The 16,641-nt window shown below is 40.4% G+C and overlaps 1 protein-coding gene across 1 annotated transcript in view; it reads right to left on the bottom strand.

Moving 5' to 3' along the window:
* MAMDC2 (MAM domain containing 2) overlaps positions 1-16,641 on the bottom strand; it is a 133,373-nt gene that overhangs the window by 70,106 nt on the left and 46,626 nt on the right. The gene's annotated exons all lie outside the window — the stretch shown is intronic.

Raw genomic sequence — 16,641 nt, 5'->3', positions numbered from 1 at the left:
CACTTCATTCATCTTCCTGGTCCCATATGCATATGAATTTGAGAACCCGGGCGAAGGGGCTTCAGAATCTGGAGGAACAGCATGAGTCGGGGAAATATGTAAGATTGGAGTGAACTCAATCTTCTCCTTCCATAGCTCCCTTCATGCCTAATGATTCAATCTGCATTTAACTTGCTTCATTACAATAGATTGAGTCGATTTGGTTTCCCCAGATCTTGGGGCCTAAGTAGAAAAAGCTCATTGTAAACTTCTTTTTTCATTAGGAATAAGATTCTCTTTAGAGTCTCTAGACTCTTCCATGACCAAATCTCATAGTTCCGATAACTAAATGAGAAAGCATATACAAAACATGTAGGGCCGGGCTTGGAAAGCATGGGGACTCTGGGACTGTCAATCATCAGTTCCTTCTCCTCCATCCCCTTCTCCCCTTTCTCACTCCCTTTTCCCACCTCTTTCCCTCTCCTCTTCTCTTTGTCTTCTCCTTCCTTCACCCCCATCCTGCTCCGCCCTCTTCCCCTTTCCTTCCCCTCTCTCCAGCTCTCTTCCCTCCTCCTGCCCCCTCTCCTCATCTTCCTAATATTGACAAGTGGTGCTCTCTTGGCCAAATCAGAATTTAGAACAGCATTTTTATGGGGGGGGGGAAGATTGGAATCAAGAACCTTAACTTGAGTCTTTCAAATCCAACTCTGGCCATCAGCTTCCCATAGCAGTGATCTGATCTGCCTGTGTGTCCCAGGGACCCATTGCCTTTCTGGCCTGCAACTATCATGCTTGCTCAGAGGTTGACACATTTAGTGGCCAGCATCTAACCTGCTGTCTCTCATCATGTGACCAACCACTCCACCCCTTGAATTTTGGGCTCCCCAACACTGCACTCTTACTAGAAAGGCCCTGAAATGCCTCTGTTTGCTTGATGTTCTTCAGCCCCTCCTCCCAGATGCTGATCAGCCAGGATTCTTGTCTCTGTGACGAGTACTGTCAGGCAAGCAGCAGCTCAACTGATGACCATCCTAACAGTTGGCGCACAGTGATGGCATTGCCTTCAGGGAGCCTCCGTTGCCTGTGAAGCGTTTCAAGATCAAGAGCTACGTCCAGCTGGCAGTCTTCTTAACGTAGCAACCACCAGCTGGGTGCAAATAGCAATTGCTTCAAGATACCAACCCAGGCACCTCTGTGGAGAAATCTGGCCCTCACAGCAATCGCCACCAACACTGTTGCCTTCTGCACACAGTGAACACTCACTGTGAACTAGACACTGTTTTAAGTACTTCACACACATTTATTTACTAGCGTTGGGGGCTGTTGGGTTTTGACGTACTAAGCCAGGCGTCTAGATGTCAACCCTTTTTTGACTAAAAATGCTGCTTCACTATGACATGAGGAATGTCTGAGCGCTATTTTCCTTTCCCTACTGTCTGCATTGGCCTCAAAAGAAAGGACTCTAAACAGCTGGTAGTTGGGTGGGGTGAAGATGAGGACTCCGGGAGATCCTGAGAGCACTTTAAACCTTTTCTGAGGAACCAGAGAGTTGGTATAAAAGAGGAAATAAACAAAGAGAGTCCCCACTGGGTTCTATGGAGATTCACATCCCACGCCAGCTTTGCTGCAATCCGAGGCCCACGTCTCCCTGGGCACTTCCCCAACTTCTCTTGTTCTCCTATTCCCTCCTTCCTTTCTCATTCTAGAAGAGAACAAGTCACAGCAAAGGCCCTCAAACTTGAGCCCAGAGTCACCTGGAGGGCTTGTTCCAACACAGATTTGCTGGGCACACTCCTAGAGTTTCAGATCCAGCAGGTCTTGGGTGATGCTGCATTTCTAAAAGATTGGATTTCTGAGAAGTCCTAGGTGATGTCGATGCTGTTGGCCCAGGGATCACAATGTAAGAACCATTGTTTTGCCAAATGTGACAGAGAAATAGGACTCATTCTTCAGACACCTCTTATGTAGCAAAGAGAGAGCAGGCTACTGTAGGAAGTAAAGGAGGGAGGAGTTCTATTTGGAAGCTGTTGGGGTATAGCAGCCTCACAGAGTTCATCTACTCGTGATTATCTTGATTTTTTTTCAATGAATGTAATAAAAAAATCTCTCTTGACATTTTCTCTCACTATGTCAGATGTTATTACAAGAATATGCTAATGTTTCCGTTACGAACCTTTGACAGCGCACACTATATAAAATGCATTGTTTAAAATACTTCGATCTTATACAGTATAAAAAGTATGATCTTATACAGTATGAACGTTGGTGCTATTTATTGAGTGATTTTGACATCTGAGCCATAAATGTTGACTATTCCAAAACTTGGGGATTTTTGCATGTAAATTACAGGCCTCAAATTCATTTTCAGGTCATGCTGTGTGAACGGGCCTATTGGCTGCATTGTGATCCACCCAAAGATTTATCTACCCAACTGTTTTTGCATCCACTCAGCAGAATAATGCATTTTCCTAGATCGAATAACTAGCCCAAGTGGCACTCACCTCTACTACCACTGCCAAGCTCAAGACAGATTTTTCTCAATTAATCACTACATTTTTTTCTCCTGTTCAGCCTGGAAATAGCCTCAGAACCCTTCTAAACACAACATTCCATGTAGCCATTACTAAGAAATCTGATTTGGCACTTGAGTTGAAATTGTTATCCTTGCTGTGGCTTCAGTGTTAGAGTATATTTTGTGGTCATGTTACAGCTAAACTGAACTAGAAGGAACATGGCATACTTTAAATAAGTTTTAGGAAATAAAGAAAGAATGAGGAAGATACTGATACCGTGTTTCCCTGAAAATAAGACCTAGCCAGACAATCAGCTCTAATGCATCTTTTGGAGCAAAAATTAACATAAGACCGGGTCTTTCATATAATATAATATAATATAATATAATATAATATAATATAATATAATATAATATAATATAATACCGGGTTTTATATTAATTTTTGCTCCAAAAGACACATTAGAGCTGATTGTCTGGTTAGGTCTTATTTTCGGGGAAATGTGCTATCAGGGATGGTGCCTTACCCTGGACTGTCACTAACAAAATTGCTATTCTATGTGACAACATGGATGGACCGACAGGGGCTTATGCTCAGTGACATAAGTCAGACTGAGAAAGACAGATACCAGATGATCTCACTCATACGTGGAATCTAAAGAACAAAGTAAATGAACAAACACAACAGACACAGACTCATAGATACAGAAAACAAACTGATGGTTGCCAGAAGGGAGGCAGTTGGAGAGCTGGGTGAAAAAGGTGAAAGGATTAAGAAACACAAATTGGTAGTTACAAAACAGTCACAAGGGATGTAAAGTACAGCATGGAGAATATAGTCAATAATGTTGCAACCATTATGTATATAACGCCAGGTGGGTACTTACCAGAGGGAATCACTGCATAAATTATATAAATGTCTAACCACTATGCTGTACACCTGAAACTAATATAAAGTAATACTGAATGTCAACTGTAGTGAAAAAAATTAATAATAATAAAAATATTTAAAAACCAATATTGCTCTTCTAGAACAAATTGATAACATTGTTGGTGAGTGGTTTCTTCTTACTCTGTTAAGAATCATTTTACCACTGAGAAAGTGAGTTAATGAAGTTTTCTTTGTGAAATATTTCATTTATTCCATCCTCATGAGAGTGACATCTGGAAGTTAATCTTGGACATAATTTACATACAATAAAATTAATCCTTTCAATCCAGTTCAGTAATTTTTAGTATATTCACAAAATTGTGCAACCAACACCACTACTATTTCTAGGCCCTTTCCATCACCCCCCAAAAAAATCCCATACCTATTAGCAGTCATTCCTCATTTTTCTCTCCTCCTAGCCTCTGGAAACCACAAATGTACTTACTATCTATATGGGTTTGTCTATTCTGGAAATTTCATGTGAATGGCGTCATATAATATGTGGCCTTTGGTGACTGGTTTCTTTCACTTAGCATAATGCTTTCAAGGTTTATCATATTGTAGCATGTATCAGAATTTCATTCTTTATTGAGGCTGAATAATATTCCATTTTAGGGATATACCATGTTTTATTTTTATTTATCCACTCATCAGTTGATAGACATTTGGGTTGTTTCCACTTTTTGACTATTATAATGATGCTGCTATGAACACATGTGTACAAATTTTTATGTAGACAGAAGCTTCAGTTCTCTTAGGAATATGTCTAGGAGTGGAATTGTTGGGTCAGACGGAAACGCTGTGTTTAACTTTTTGAGGAGCTGCCAAACTGTTTTCTAAAGTGGCATTCGCATGTCCACTAGCAATGTATGAAGGTTCCAATTTCTCTGCGTGTTCACCAATACTTGTTACTGCCCATCTGTTTTTCAATTATAGCCATTCTAATAGGTATGAAATGATACCTAATGGCGCTTTTGATTTGCATTTCTCTAATGACTAATAATGTAGAGCATTTTTTTGGTGTGTGCTTATTGGCCATTTGTACATCTTCTTTGAAGAAATTTCTACTTAAGTCCTTTCCCATTTTAAAAATTGGGGTATTTATCTTTTTGTTGTGGAGGTATAAGAGGATTTACATATTCTTGAATACTAGATCTTATGAGATACATGACTTGCAAATATTTTTTTCCCATTCTCTGGGTTGTACAAAAAACTACAAAAGTTTTTAATTTGGAAGTCCAATTTTCTATCTTTTCTTCAGTTATGTGTGCTTTTGGTGTAATAGCTAAGAAACCATTTTCTAATTTAAGGTCATGAAGGTTTATACCTGTTTTCTTCTAAGAGGTTTACCGTTTTAGCTCTTACATTTAGGTCTTTCATCTATTTTGAGTTAGATTTTGCCCATTAAGTTGTCTTGGCACCCTTGTTGAAAATCAACTGAGCATAGATATGAGGATTTATTTTTTAACTCTCAAATTTGTCCATTAGGAGCACCACACAGTCTTGCGCACTATAGCTTTGTGGTGAGTTTTGAAATTGCAAAGTGTAAGCCCTCCAACCTCATCATTCTTCTGTTTTGAGATTATTTTGACTATTCTGGGGCCCTTGCATTTCCATATGAATTTAAAGATCAGGACAGGAATAGGGCAAGTTAAAATAACAGAAATCACTGTTCTTAATGATATTCAGTCTTTGTTCTTGAATAAATGCTTCGGAATATTGCAAATCTTTGGTTAATTTCAAGTTCTTAAAAGGTTGATTTCGACAATTGTTGCCAGTGTTTTCATTGCTTTTATGGGGACAGCATTTTCTGAAGTACTTAATCCACCATTCCTGCTGACATCACTCCCTTTCCACATCTTTTTTAACTAAGATGCTAAAGCAAACACAAATAAATAAGAAAAAGGCAAAGAATGGCAGAAATCACATGTGGGTTGGGTTGTTGACTATGACTCAATCAGGCCAAAGGTCTGGGGAAGATTTACTAGCTAGTGTTGGAGCATGATGACAGGAGGGGAAGAAAGGATCCTTTTCAAATATTGCGTTCAGGCAATTCGAACTGCTTTAGGAGACATTGGAAATGATAAAATCTTTATGACGGGGTCAGAAAAGAGCCATAAACTTCCAAACAGATTTTTTAAAAGTAAGTCACCAATCGAAACTAATAACAAAATCATCCTGCCATAAAGGTCAAGTTCCGCGTGCCTCAGGGTCAGAACATATCTTCCAGTCACATGAAGGCATCAGAAAACGACAACAGAAAAGCTTTTCCATTTCGATGAACGCAGACATAGAGAACTGGGTTTCAGGTCATGCTTAATTGCTGGACACATCTGCACAGCTAGAGCTGAATGTATTAATGACTTCTCATAGTCAAGGTGTAGTGTGATAGGTCTAAATCTCAGGCCACCACTCTGGCCCGGTGGCCATGGCAGGAGTCATGAGGGACTTCTTGGCGTCCCTGCAGTTCTATTTGCTAATGAATGTCCCGTCCTTCAGGTGGGATGCTCACACTGGGTGACTGTGTGGTACAATGGACCCCACCCAGGATTTGTCAAGTATAAACTAGGCTTAAAACGTTATCATGCATTCGTGAACTGTGTCGATTTCCTTATCTGCCAAATGGGAATAATAAAACAGCGGAGTCTTACATATACATTCAATATGTGGGAAATCATTCAGTGTACTCAGAAAAAAATAAAGCAACTGAAAACAATCCAACCACTGCAATATCCACATAGACATATGAAAATTTTCATACAGTAGCGACCAAATCTAGCTACCAAATCACAGACATAAAAAAATTTTCATATAAATAGCTACCAAATCTATTTTATAGATTCCAACACAAAAAGGAAAATTGGCTGTGTTAGACATAGAAATGGTACAATACATAGAAAACGATGCATATTGTACAGTGCATAATTAAGGAACTTTCAAGGGCAATTTTGACAGTATCCAATTTCAACTTTTGTGCTGAGTTTAGAAGGTGAAGTTCAAGTGAGATACGTATAGCTATAGGATTGTGAGAACCTGATGAAAATGATGCATATACACATGCTTTGTGATTGTAATGTTAATCATTCCTCTTCTCATCATCAGGGGGAGGAGTCCTTTAATTGTTCCAGCGATAGTGTGAAATTTTGTCTCCTTTTTTTCCCAATGTGGACAAAATAGGGGCCACACACTAAACCTGACAAGCTCAGGGGAGGCCTGCATGGTGGGTCTTACAAACTTGGAGACTGAAAATAACCACACAGGATGGTCTGAACATAAAAATTCCTAACTAAAAGCGGGTCATAGTGAGTAGTCATGTCCTACGCCTCCAGCTTCCTTGGCAAAGGTTAATCTTTACCTTAAGCGAGCCTGTCTGTTGTCTTTTTGCATTTAAGATAATATACCTTTGAAATATCAGCATAATCTCCTTTTCCAGATCCCTCAGGACACAACCTCCCACATCAGAGCAGGTTTGGATGCTGTTTACATGGACATCAATATGGTTCAGGCAGCAGACCAGCAGCACATTTTCAATGCGAATTGCTAAGAACAGTCTTCATTCATTTCACCTTAATTGACTTTTTGATGTTGAAATCTATACTTTTATCCTCTTGAGGGCTGGGCCCATCCTCAGAGATTTGTCTCTTCCTAACTAAGCCCCTCTGGCTCTCATCCAGGATTAATCATCATCTAAAGTGAAATTCAGCATATTTACCCTTGTTATGATGCTGGCTGAAACCCAGGTCTAATAAGGACACCTCCATCTCTATTTTGTTTAGCGTGGTACCTAGTGTGTCTGAGACTAGGACGCTCCCTCCTTTTGGGCAGCGTCCTTCTCAGACTGGAGTTCAGCCCCTGCACTCAGGTGCGGACCTTCTCACCAGATTTCCGGAATATCTCACTGCCTGCCTGGACTGGGTCCTGCCTGTGGAAGCAGTACAGTGGAGTGGTTAAAAAGTGTTTATCGTGTAGGCCGATATTGGTGCAAATCCGTCAGACCAATCACAAATCATGTCACTTTGGGCAAGTTACTTATACTGAGACTCACTTTCTTCATTGGTGAAATGAGGATGCTAAAAGACTGACTCTGCAGAGTTTTAAAGAAGACCAAGTAAGATAATGTAGGAAGGCACTTAACATAGTGCCCAAGGGAACATGGTAAGATCTTAATAAATGTTAGGTCTTATTTCTCCAGATATCTGATGAACATGCTCTTCCTGAGGGTCAGCCCATCTCAGCATCTTATCCTGGACCTCCGGTTCTAACTGCTGCTTGTTCTCCCTGCTGCCCAGCCCTTCTGGCACCAACTTCTGCCCGCTGTACGGAAGATCCATTCTCCCTGTTGCCTGCTCTACTGCTATGAGTACATCTTTTTCTAGGTCCCAGTGCCTTCTAGTCTGCTCCACCCCATTGCCCAACTATATTTCCTGCTATGACAATCATTTTTGCAATCTATCATTTGATCAAAGCAGCCTTGGACAAGGATACGTGCAAAGCATCAAGCAAATGTTCATAAAGTTGTTTGCAAAGAACCAGATGCCTATTGTGGAGAAAGAACGCCTCCGTGGAACTGCATCCTCAATTATGGATAAGCCATCAGCTCACATTTTGAAGGAATCTTGCTTTCTTTGCACATCAAAGAATTTCCAAAAAACTAAAAAGTCAAATTACTAAATATGTGTAGAAAATGCAATGGGCATAGAATTTCTCAAAAACAGTTGATCGTGTTCTTAGAAAATAAATGCTGTAGCATTCCTCCAGTGCCAACAATGGTATTAAATACTTGGGATTGTTAAGATCTGACTTTTTCTTTACCAGTACGATTCACGATTATTTATACATCTACTGGTTATCTTTGGCAGAAGAATGCTCTGCTCTGAAATTATCTAAGAAAAATCACAATACTTTGACAATGCATAAAATAGTCTCACCTTCTGTTTGAAGTTTCCAACTTTACGATTATCCTCTGTAATTTATTTAATAAATCACTACATGAATATAATTTGAATCATATGAAAATGAACACAGATTTTATGAATTCATCTCAAGTCATCCATTAGAAAACAAAGATTCAAAGGGAATGAACAGTCATTGTGCTGCAGGAACTAGATTATTGACATAAGTTCTTCCCTCTTAAAAATGACAAATGATCCTATCAGGTGGGAATTACCACATTACAAGGGAGGAAACAGACTCACGAAGGTTAATTCAGCAATCCAAGGTCACCGCTAGTAAACCAAGGTCTGGCTCCAAGCCCTTGCATTTCCCTTGAACCATGCTGACTCCAAATATCTCCTTGTCTCTTTATTAATTTATCTTTTCATAACTGTATTCACTTTCCTATGGCAGGAGAGCAAAGTTGTCTTCCTTTTCCTTACACTGGGAAGCTGAGGGGATGCACGTTTGTATATTGAAGCTCATGTAGGCTTTTCTGCAAATATTTTTCCTGTTGATAGCACAATAACCAGATTAACTTTTCTGCCTCATTGCCTGAAATCTGAAAGGGTTTCAAACATGTCAAGTTTTCTAACATTAGGGTATGTCTTTTAATTGATCTATAATAGTGTACCTTTTCCTCTCCAAATTGATGGTTAGAATGAGTGGATGTAGAATAAGACATTTGCATCTGCACTGTGGTTAGTGGCAATGGACAGAAATCATACCCCACCCCCAGTCCTGGCCTCAGAGGACCCCAGGCATTGTTCCTCGTAGATCCTTCTGGGAGTGGGGTGTGGGGTAATATGGAGATGAAGGGTTATGGGGCCCCTCAGCAAAAGGGCAACAGTGGCAGCCCAGAGACCCATGGGTATCAACCTAATGTACCAAGCACAGCTCAGAGTTTCAGCCCAGTGTCTTAAGAAGTATTTACTAATGTGCATTGAGCAGAAGGCACTATGTGTGCATCTTATGGGTAATCCATTTGCATGCTGGATTTGGACCCCTCACTGCCAGACAAAGGGTGCTATCCAACAAAAACAAATCTGGGGTGAAGGGATTGGAGGGCAGTCGGTGACCACAGGATGGCCACGGGTTTGAAAATTAATCTGGGGAACGTAATTTGGTGGTTACCAGAGGGTAAGGGGGTTGGGGGGTGGGGGATGAGGGTGAGGGGGATCAAATGTATGGAGATGGAAGGGGAGCTGACTCTGGGTGGTGAACACACAATGTGATTTATGGATGATGTGATACAGAATTGCACACCTGAAATCTATGTAATTTTACTAACAATTGTCACCCCAATAAATTTAAAAAATAAAATTAAAAAAAAAACCAAAAAAAACCAAAAAACAAATCTGCCAGGCTCCGAATCTCCCTGCTGGATTAGAAAGAATCTCTCCACAGGGTTTTGCAAGGCTTTTTCAAATATGTTTTTGATGGTAATGGCTTCTTTTCTTCCTTCTCCTCTAATATGAGGTCCCCAATAATGACAGAGGTTCAATAAATTTCTGACTCCCATACAATAAATCTGCATGAGAGTCTTGGCTCCTGGATAGTTTCCGTGGATTAGGAGATGAAGAGAATGAAGAGATAGGAGTTTAAATCTGAATCTCTCAGAAATCAATGTCCTGAGGATGGTTGATGTGCAGTGCAACTTTGTAATCAAGTCCCACTTCTGAAATGTGATGGGCAAAATGATCTATAATTGAGAAATGTCTAGCATTTGCAGTCCTATCATTGTCTCAAGTGGTAAGAAACCCCTCCCAGAATGAAACCCTCCCTAGTTTAGCAAAGAGGTTTTAGTTTGGGGGAACATTTCGAATATAGCTTTGTTTATGGAAAAAGGAAAGCCTGCACTTAAATAAGAGCAGCATAAAATTGCCACGTGTGCGCTTCAGTGTCCTCCCAGCTCACAGTGCTGTGGGCAGGGTAAGCCCTTTCTCCTGAGGTAGACACTGACTTTTCAGTTGTCCTTGTATTTATTTATAAATAAGACTTTGCTCCTCTCACCAACGGAGCTCGAGCTTCGCTTATGACTGCAGAACTTCTGTAGAAACATGTCAGGGCTGGAGGGGACTTTTATGTTCAATAGTGCCAGAGGCGGTTTTTTCTCCAGTGTCACTAGGGATTAAAACTGAAGAAAACTCTGAGGCCCAATGCAGATTCACTGAATAGAATGTCACCATCGATTAGTACCATCTGCCCTGGTGCTGGGAGCAGCCCATTGCGGGGCAGATAGGGTTCAACTTCTTCCTCCGACTCAGCACCTCTTCCCACATCTGGGGTGTTTGGCTTTTGGGGAGTGAGGGGAATTTCTACAGGAAGTTTGTGGCACTTCTTGCCCTTAGAGGTGGCTCTTGTTTATAAAATCACGTGCAAGTGGCATTCACCTCTCTGACCCCCCCTCTTTGATTTTAAAGGGTATTCTTCCTCTAGGTTCCTTGATATCTATTTTCATGGTTTTGCTCTGACCTTCCACCTGCTAATTCTCAGTCTTCTAGTGAAATTCTCTACTTTGTCTCTTCAGTGGGTCTTTGTGTTTCACTGGGTCTGGGTTTGGTTTCTCTACTCTGATGAGGCTACCTCATGGTGGCAGAACTGCTAATTGCCTACTCAACATCCATTCTCTCCTGCTTCCTCCCCTAATTTGATTGGGGCTGGTAATGTACACAGCCAAAACACTGCCGTTGCCAGGGCATCCTTGCATATAGAGGAGACCAAGGGCTAAGCCTTAGAGATATAAGAAAGTTGTTGAGTGGGGCTTCCAAGAAAGCTCCTTAAAGACAGCCTGACTAAGGCAGCATGCCCCTTTGGTCCTTCTCCCTTCCTCTCTCTTCCCGTCTGAGGTATGGATACAATGGGCTGAAGTTGCTGTGGCCCTCTTAAAACCAGTAGGTGACAAGGCAACCAACTCATGCCTGTTATCTTGGGACTTTCTTGGTTTTAAAATGGAAAATCCTATGTCCTGGGAAACGCCTCAGTCCCAGGCAAACTGACACCGTTGTTACCCTAGCAGATGACCCTGAGGATGGAAACCATCACTGAGGGCAGGGTAGAAACACAGACGGACCAGCGTTCCCGCTCATGTGTGGAGTCTTCCAGCCAGTCTGGACTTCCAATCTCTGTGCTTTTCCTTACAAAAGAGAAAAATAAATCCCCATTTAAACCACTGTTGCTTAGTTTTTTCTGCTATAGGCTTTCAGACTACCTGACTGATTCACTACCCCTAACACCTCCAGCCTCGTTTTTATACAGGAGATTCCCAAGTCTTATCACAGGCTTGATCCCTTATTAACTTCCAGACCCATACGTCTAACTGCTTGCTGGACATCGCCAGTTGGACATGCCACATACACTTAAACTCATTCTCTGTCCCCCAAATCCTGATTTTCCTCTGCGTTCCAAATCTCAGCGAATTGAGCCCCCAACTACCTAAGGACCACTCACGGAATCTCAACAACTTCACAGATTCCTCTGTCTCCTTCTTTCTCCAAAATTCTACCAATCTTGATAATTTAGTTTCCTGAATTTCTTTTGAAGCCCTCCATTCCACCAAATTCCCTCTACTGTACCAGTTTAGAACACCATCGGTTTTCCCGGATTATTGCCATAGCCTCACAGTGGGTCTTTCCTCTTCAGTCGTGCCCCACTCTGTACCCATCGTGTTAGTTCTATTCTGCCGAACTGATCCTTTTGCTTCCTGGCCTTAAACACTTGAGATTCCTCACTAAAGAGCTCCCCACTCTCCTTGATTTATAAGGCTCTGGTGTTCCGGCCCTCATATTTAACCACCACAGTCTATAGGACAGCCACAGAATTTCTTTTAGTTCCTCTAAGCTAAGACACCACACTCTCTTTTGCATCCACACTTCTCACTTGCTGTTTTCTTTAGCTAAGATACTCTTTCATCTCTCTTCCTTCTAATGTTCCACCACCACCTTCTGCCTCCTTTCCTACTTCACTCCTACACTTCATTGAGATCTTAGCTTAACAGGGCCACAAAGTAGAGTTGTGCAATGCACAACCTAGACAACTGTACATAGTGGTCTTGTTTAGCTACTGCTTTTCCCAGGCAGTATACTTGAAGTATTCTTCACTAAATTTGAAGCACGTACGGGCGCACACTGTATCTTCTTGCCTCCTAGTGGGGTACGTGAGTACACTCCTTCCTGATGATAGATGCATCTTGTTATGTTTACTATAAAGGATATGCTAAAACTCTTTTAATGTGAAGATTTCTCATTGGTTTTGAATTTTGTAACAATTATTCAATATACTCTTATTTTAGGAAATATGATATTTAATGTAACGTCACTGGTAACTCACACCACACTTAATATTTTCACATATGCTCCCCCTGTGAACACGGAAACAGAAATTCTCATTATGTCAAGATATACAAAGGATTGTTAAAATGCACAATTCTTTGCCTTTCTGGAATGCAGACTTTGTGGGAAGCATTCAGAAAATGTTTCACTGTGTGACATTTCTAAAGCAAGCTATAGTTTTATCAGCCTCAAATTTCAAGGAGCTCCAAAGTGCAGAGACCAGCAATACATGGAGAAATGATGAAGTCAGCATTGCTGAGCCGTCTCGAATGCCACTTTGGTTCCCCCTAACAACAGAGAAATTATTCTCATTTCATGCCTAACACTGCAAAAGTAGTCTTAAAAGATTACAAAGCATTAAGCCTGGCAAAAGTAAAACAAAGCCAGGAAACTCCAGTGTAAACAATCTGCCAAACACTTGAAACCACCACCACAGATGTTTGTTCCACCCTTTGCCATAGGGACAGGAAGGGTGTAGCTTTAAACCCTGCTGGGCCCAGTGGTGGTTTCAGAAGAGAAGTTCACCTATTTTGACTTACAAGAGACTGGAACTCTCTATCTTCCCGGTTTTGCTAGTACCACAGCTGAGAGTACAGCTGAATATTTTAGTTCATGCATTATGCAAGGCAATTTTGTCAAACCAAAAGAGTTATACACATTTCAGCTTCGTTCAAGCCAGAATAAAATAGGAGTGCCTATGAAAATTTCACCTTAGTACAGGTAAATAAATAAATCTGAGTTTAAATACATTTTAACTATGTATTTATTTATATATAGAGAGAGATAGATGTACATTTATTTGCACTTTCTAATTTCAAATTCTGCATTTTGTACTTATTATAAAGTATAAGAACAAGTAGGAGCAAGAATGCTCAACTTTAAAAGAAAATATAGCTATATAGGTATACACTTATCATTTTGTTGCATTACAGAGAAGATATAACTTATAATAGTATGAGCATAATAATAGGAAGAAGAGTTTAAATGAAAACAAACCCCATAATATTTGTAAAATGAGCGATCTGATCTAGATTAGCGGCTTTGAAACATTTTGTTTTTCAAACATAATTGAACACAGAAGTTCATCTATTAACAGAGCAAAAAAAGAGTGGCTGTGATTGCCAAGTTCTCTAAATAGTTTCTATAGTCATTTGTTGTCCAGAGCAATTTTGCTTACTAAGTCTGTTCTCTCCCAATCAGCCTACTTTACAGAGGCCCCCTGAAGCTTGTCTTGTGGACATGGGGCTGGTTAGGAAACTCCTGACTTAGACAGTCTTTGGGCTCTCCGATACGGCAGTCTAATACACTACAAAGTACAGCCATTCCTGTCTTGCCAAGTCCCAGCTGGATTCCTGCTCCTTCCATGTTTGTGTTACCTAGTTAGCTGGGTATTTGCTTTAGAACATGAATTCGCTCTCTACATATCTACATAAGCAACCACATTCACACTGGCTGAGAAGTCATCATTTGCCAAGGAGTCTTTGCTGAGTTCAAGAGCCAATATGCTCTACACCCCTAATGCAGCAGTTCTCAACCTTGGACACACACTTGTGTCACTGAGGGAGGTGTTGGTCTACTAGACATCAGTCCACGTCCTGGGAGACCCCTCCATTCTGGGCAAATTGGGTTAGTGGGTCACCCTACTAGCAACAGAACTTTTAGAATTTCTCAAGGTGATTTCAAAGTTAAGCCAGGCTTGACAAGCACTCTTATCCGCTTACTCTCCTACTTTGGTTCTATCACTGCTGAACCTCAGCTAGACAATTCACTCAGTGATGGCAGGATCTATCTATTTTACTCACCCCTTTATCTCCAATATCTGGCACATAGTAGGTGTTCAATAAATATAGACTACATGAATTAAGCAGTATACCCTGCCACTCACTCTCCTAAGGTAAAGATGGTTTAAAATAAAGGCAACGAATTTAAGTCCAAGAACAATAAACACTGATAATGAAGTCCCTGTTAATATTTTAGAAATCCTCCTTATGAAAATAAATATATGACTATGTGCCTAGGGCTTATAAGAAATCACAGGAAAGTGGGTCAAAAGGCAGTGGGTTTCAATACATTATTTGCCATGGAGATTAGGGTTTTGATCACAATAACACCGAAGGCAACTGTGCTCATTCCTTACAATTATACAGCACTTTACTATTCACAAAGCAGTGGGGCACATTTAAGCCTCATTGCAACCCCACGATAAAGCTGGAGAGTTATTATCCTTCGTGTCACAGATCAGGAAAGCCAGGCTCGGAGAATCCATGCTGCCTGCTGAGCAGCTGGGTCCAGATCCTACTCAGATAGCCAGATTAAGCAATTAAACATACTTTTTAGTATGTCCCAAATCTTGCATGGGATATATTTACACTAAAAAAAAAATAAAATTGTTGTTTATATGAAATTCAAATTCAACTGGGAATCCTGTATTTTACCTGGCCACCACAGGCTCTAGGCCAATTCTTTTTATGTGCAAAGAAATTATTAAGTTTAAGGACCCTTAAACTACATAGTGGACCCTCCCAGGTTAAATGGGCTGAGACTGGCTCCTTTCTCCTTCCCTTTCGAACCCTCTGTGATCAGACTTTCCTGAAGGTTCTGTGCCCAGCCTGTGTATGTGCCTTACTCTAGCGTAGCTTGGCAGTGGGCCAAGCCAAAGCAGGGGAAAGGGTGGCAAAGAATGACACGACTCCTGCGTGTCAGGGCCCCAGGGCCACACTCTCCATGCCAACCCAATGGTTTTTTTTTTGTTTTTTTTTTTTGATACAGAATAGTGTGTAACTGAAAGATATAAGACTTGAAGGTAAGTAGTTCTCTTACTCTTGGTTTCTAAGACATTCTTTCAGAGATACTTTATTCATACATATGCTAATACATGCAAACATATATCTAGACATAGCCTTTAGCTTTTACATAAATGGTTAACATACAAAATACTATTCTGTCATGATTTTTTAAACTTAATATGTCTTGGAGATTGTTACATGATTTATCTATTTCTCTACCTGTCAATAGCTGCCTCATATTTTTAAACTGTATAGCTCTCCATTGTATAGATATACCATAGTTTAATTAATCGGTGCTCCAATGATGCACATTCCACTTCCTCCAATCATTAACTATTAAAGCAATGTGACAATACATCTCCTTGTACCGACAACCAAGTCGTACACTGTTTCGAGTATAGCCATGGGGAAAAGCCCTTAGAAAGGAAATTACTGAATGAAAGGGGAAATGCATTCATACTTTAGTTAAATATTGCCAAATCTTACATCTTGACATGGTACCAGTTAATGCTTCCAGTAGAAATTATATGAGAATATTTTCCCCATCCTAACCAATCCAGTGTGCTGAACTTTTTGATCTTTGTCCATCTGATAGATTAAAAAAATAGCATGCCATTGCAGTTGTAATTTAATTTCTCTCACTATGAGTAAAGTTGAACATCTCTTTATATGTTTACGAGCCACTGCTATTTCCTTTGTGTGTTGTCCTTGGGCCATTTTTCTATTAGGCTGTTAGTTTTTCACTGTTGATTTACAGAAATTCTTTATGTATTAAGGACATTAACCCAATATCTGTCTTATGTGTTGTTTCTCCAGTTCATCATTTGTCCTCTGATTTATGCTTTTTTTAAAATGCAGAACTTAATGAGTTTTCAAAACATGTTAGATTTACACGAGCATCAGGAAAATTGAGGCTAGGGAAAATGCCATTTTCAACAGCACACATGACCAGCACTGTGAACTGCAAGAGCTGCCATTTTCAGGAGGGCTACTGTGCCAGCCCTGTGCAGATCACGTAAGTGCTTGCTCTTTAAGTCATCACAGCAATCCTATGAAGAGAGTGTAATTGAGCCATTGTACCAATGGTTCCTATGATTTATTTTGGACCAAGAGGTGGACGGACATAAATAAAACCATGTGGAGTTTATCTCTGGTGTCTTCTCAAGTTTT

Source organism: Rhinolophus ferrumequinum, chromosome 12 (assembly GCF_004115265.2).
Source record: "Rhinolophus ferrumequinum isolate MPI-CBG mRhiFer1 chromosome 12, mRhiFer1_v1.p, whole genome shotgun sequence".
NCBI lineage: Eukaryota > Metazoa > Chordata > Mammalia > Chiroptera > Rhinolophidae > Rhinolophus > Rhinolophus ferrumequinum.
The sequence above is the reverse complement of the archived record's forward strand: the minus strand, read 5'-3'. Positions and strand labels throughout refer to the sequence as shown.